General features: G+C 46.5%; 1 non-coding gene across 1 annotated transcript; it reads right to left on the reverse strand.

The window, feature by feature from the left end:
• Positions 1-2,011: 2,011 nt before the first annotated feature.
• Positions 2,012-2,118, reverse strand: LOC114198903 (U6 spliceosomal RNA). The gene has a single exon (XR_003607207.1). It is a non-coding gene; the product is annotated as a U6 spliceosomal RNA (small nuclear RNA).
• Between the last annotated feature and the right edge of the window lie 2,754 nt (positions 2,119-4,872).

Raw genomic sequence — 4,872 nt, forward strand, 5'->3', positions numbered from 1 at the left:
ACTAATTAGCTCATTTTCAACCTCCTGGGTACAAACACCTCGAAGCAGCGAAGCTCTGTCTTTGCATATAGATTTATTTGGGACAAAGTCCCAAGGGGATGCAGGGCTTTGGAGGCTCCTCTGGGTGGCTAACACAGAAGGAAACACAGATTTCTGCAGGTTTATCCCACCCCCTCCCGCTTAGTGAGAGACAGAGAGACAGAGTCAGAGAATGTGTTGGAAGACATGAAGAAGGAAGAAGGAGCTGACAGTGTGGTGGGAGAAGAGGAGGAATGGGAATACAATTTCCGTACAAATCTGTGGGTCTTTACAGCCCCAAAACCCTTTCTGACTCAAAGTCACAGAAGCCTCCAGCCCTGCTCGTAGTGGCTGAGAAGACCGGGCAAAAGAAGTCACATTCCCTGTAACCATCCTGGCTGTTTTCTTCCTTCAAGAGCCATAAGGCTGGGTCCACAGGAAAACAGAACCAAACAAAACACACTCAAAAAAAGAGAACTCACTTCCCTCTGAGGACTGTCATTAAACACCAGATGTCCAGTTGGGAGAGACTCTAAGCCAAAACAGCTGTGCTTGAGCTACCAAGCCTCCTCTCTCCTTCCCGGCTTTTCAAACCACAAGTCCCTGTGCCTGTCAGTCTGATGGGAGCTTCCCCTCCACCCGATGTGCCCTCATGTGAGTCCCTGCCTTTCGAGCTACAGTGATGGGTGGGGGTGATCCTGCCACTGTCACACTCTCCCCTTACGGGGGACTCCCTCCCTTCTCCAGCCCTCCCTGCCCACTCCCCTCCCACACCTGGCAAATTTGTATTCAGTCCTATTCAGCTCAGAAGTTACCTCTTCCATGTTGCTTTTATCCCGAGACTCACTTTTTCCTCTGTGCTTGAGGATAAGGACAGCTAACATTTATATATCTATTGTGTATCCACCATGTGCTACTTACAGCCTCTTCAGTCTCAGAACTAGGAATAGCTGAGATTCTTCTTCAGAACTCCTCTGCATTTATCTTGGCACTCTGAATCATTTAACTAACCATATTTCCTTTCTTTACTGCCTTGGATGCTAAGAAGCCCAGAGCCACATTTGTGACCCATTCATCACTAGCGAGGATACATGGATGCTCCTACGATGTGATCGGGGTGGCTGACCTTATCTCTTGTTTTCCCTCATGTTTCCTATCCTTGCTTTTTCTTCACCCTCATTTTATTTTCTGCTTAAAAAAAGTCATTGGATTACTTTTTGCTTTGTGTGGGGAAACTCAAATCCTGTCTGAAATGGGTCATGATGCAAATAAAAAGTAAAAGGTGTGGGCGCCTGGGTGGCTCAGTCGGTTAAGCGACTGCCTTCGGCTCAGGCCATGATCCTGGAGTCCCGGGATCGAGTCCCGCATCGGGCTCCCTGCTCGGCGGGGAGCCTGCTTCTCCCTCTGACCCTCTTCCCTCTCGTGCTCTCTAGCTCTCATTCTCTCTCTCTCAAATAAATAAATAAAATCTTTACAAAAAAAAGTAAAAGGCGTTGTCTATATAGCTCTGTAATTTTCATAATAATCTTGCAACTTTTTTTTTTTAAGATTTTATTTATTTGACAGAGAGAGACACAGCGAGAGAGGGAACACAAGCAGGGGGAGTGGGAGAGGGAGAAGCAAGCTTTCCGCAGAGCAGGGAGCCCGATGTGGGGCTCGATTCCAGGACCCTGGGATCATGACCTGAGCCAAAGGCAGACGCTTAAGGACTGAGCCATCCAGGCGCCCCGTAATAATCTTGCAACTTTCAGGCAACTCTCAAGGAGCTCAGAGTTTGCATAACTTATTCAAGACCATGCAACTTTTGAATCAAAGAGCCAGGAGTCAAATCCTTATCTAACTGACTTCAAAGCTCATGCTCTTGACATATAATTGCTTATACTTAGTGAGCACTAGCTCTGTACCTGATTTCACGCCGTGTCCTACACATATTATCTCATTTATTCTCATGACAACCCTAAGACGCAGCTACTCTTATCACAACTATTAACAGGTAAAGAAAGTAGGATTCACGAATTTGCGTGTCATCCTTGCGCAGGGGCCATGCTAATCTTCTCTGTATCGTTCCAATTTTAGTATATGTGCTGCCGAAGCGAGCACAAGAAAGTAGGATTCAGAAAGATCAAATCATTTGCTCAAAGTTGCTCAGCATATTGAGATTCAAATCTACGAGGCCTGAACTTCGAGTCTCTGCACTCTTTCCAGAATCTCTAACTTATAACAGAGATAAGCATGCAAAGAAAAAAAAAATCGGATTCCTAATGAAATGTTTGACTTCTTCTGAGTGTCCCCATTGCCTGGTTACATCACAAAGGCTTATCAACTGACAAATCCTATTGGAGCAATGGGTGTCTGGCTAGAAGTAGGTATTTCTGAGTTTCACAGCTCTTTATGGAGCAGATGGATCAAAAGCACAAAGTCTGTGTTCAGCACCGGATTTTAAATGCCAGCCTGAGCACTGACAGCGAGGAAGATCACGAACTACCTAGCGCCCAAAGGGTGGAAAGAAAAGCCTTTGGAAACGGCGGCCCTGCTCCCAGGCGCCATCTGGCAGTAGGGATGGGGAACTGCTCCCAGAAGGAAACCTACCTGCATAATGAAAATTCCCAAGTACCGTTTACCGGGGCTCTAGTGCGCTGAGGGCTTAATTGCGTAAGTGAGAAACTTGAAACTCACAGTAATAAGGAATTTGCCAAGTGGTTGGACCGCCATTTATTTAGCCTATCTGGGCCTTTATTTCCACTGTCCCGTGCAAACTCTCAAAAGTCGCATTCTTTGGTGGCTCCGGCCTTCTCCAGCCCTTCACAGCTGGAATCGGGAATGTGCCCCACTCCGTATTGAGGCACTTGTGGGGACAGGCAGCAAACATGTCAGCAGTGAGGACTACTTAGGGCCGTTGTCCTCTGTGTGCCCACACAGTTGGCCCAATTCACAGTAGGGGCCTCCTGCCCTGGACACTATGTCTGAGGCTCTAGCCCAGAGTTTCAGTCAGCTCAGTTGGGCCTTATGAGCCCCTATTGCTCCCACCAGCCCCCTCTCCCAGGGAGTGGGGAACGCCGGGTTCTTCTCCCTAGTTCACTGATTATTGACGTGGCACTGTCATGGATCACCAAAAAAGCCAGCCCCGAACCACATCACCGCCCTCTGAGTGCAGTTTGGAACTCTGGTGTTGACGATTTCCCACATCATGCCTAGAGTTATCCATTAGCTGCCTGGGCTGCCCATAGGGGAAGAGCCCCCGCCCCTAAGCTGGCTCCCCTCAAGCTGTGCTCTTCCTGGCCCCGCAGTCACCAGGGACAAGACAGTGAAGGCTGCCGATTAATTCTCACACAATTGCTATTGTCCTTTGAGAAATGTGTGGAGTGGATGGAAAGGGGCCAGAAATTTGATAGATCAAATGTTGCCTCGCTTTTCCAAAAGGGGCAATGATGGATCCTTGGTACTTCAGTAAGTATAACATTCTTTAGAAGCAAATGATGTGTGAACAGTAAAGAAATAGTGAATAATAGGAGTTGGGAAAATTCGCTGTGAATAAATCATGTAAAATTAACCAACTTTCCTTTTTATTTTTTTATTTTTATTATTTTTTTTAAAGACTATTTATTTGACAGAGACAGCGAGAGAGGGAACACAAGCAGGGGGAGTGGGAGAGGGAGAAGCAGGCTTCCCGCGGAGCAGGGAGCCCAATGCGGAACTCGATCCCAGGACCCTGGGATCATGACCTGAGCCGAAGGGAGATGCTTAACAACTGAGCCACCCAGGTGCCCCACCAACTTTCCTTTTTAGAAAAAGGTGTCTTACTGGTAGATTTTGGAATGCTACAGACGCAGTTTGGAAGTAAAAGTGCCCAAACTAGTTAATGGACTAAATGTCCCCCGGAGGGGAGAGCCTGCAGAGCCCCAGAAGGCTGGTCTGTGCTCCGACTTGGGCCAGTAATGTTGTCTATGACTCCAATGAAACAAACAAAAGCATACTTACTGATGCCAGGATTCCAAATTATTTGGCATCTTGGAACAACAACAAAAATCAAGAAAATTAAATTTAATTAGTGAAAATGAAAAGCCTTACACCTACTTGAAAACAATCAGATACAGGAAGGAGTAGCCAGCAGTTCAAGAAAAAGACTCAGGGTTCTGAGGACTACAAACCAAGGGCGAGTGAGCAGTGGGATGCAGGGGCCTGGGAAGCATTGCCCCGGGGGCTCCCGTTTGCATACAACAGAGCAAAGACTTCTGAAAATCCACCCTTCCACAAAAGCAATGAGAACACTGGCAAAAATGATCAGAATCAACATTTTCCGAACTCTGGAAAGTAACCAAAGTCTTGCAACAATCCAAAGAGTATTTATTCAGGAAAAATGGCTGCATCTTCGTCAACAAGAGTGTGCTTTGTGGCAGTTTACCTATTCCCACCCACTGCCCTTAGATTTATATAAGTATAAATATATATGATATATGAAGATACAACTATGTATATTATATACGAGTATGGGCATATTACTAAGATAACGTGTATAGAACATCTTAGCAATGTGCCTGGTACACAGATACCACTTCATAAATATTAGCTTATTAATGACCCTTTTCCCTTTCTTCCCTTCCTTTATCAGTTCTGCCTTCATACATGCTCTGTTGCTAGGTCCCCTTCATTCTTCTTCCTAATTTCCACAGCAGCCGGCAAGAATGGTGGCCTCCTGCGTCCAGGCCAGGGCTCCCATTGATAAGTCTGGCTCAGGCTAGGTTGTCTCTGGGAAGGGAGAGGCAAATGTGAATTATAACCAAGGATGAGAACCAAGATTCATGCGCAAAGTGGGGCTCAGACCCTGGACGTACACTAGTGTAAGGCACTGGACAG

Source organism: Eumetopias jubatus, unplaced genomic scaffold (assembly GCF_037043125.1).
Source record: "Eumetopias jubatus isolate StellerSeaLion01/CBP00866 unplaced genomic scaffold, mEumJub1_p1.0 scaffold_10, whole genome shotgun sequence".
Lineage (NCBI taxonomy): Eukaryota > Metazoa > Chordata > Mammalia > Carnivora > Otariidae > Eumetopias > Eumetopias jubatus.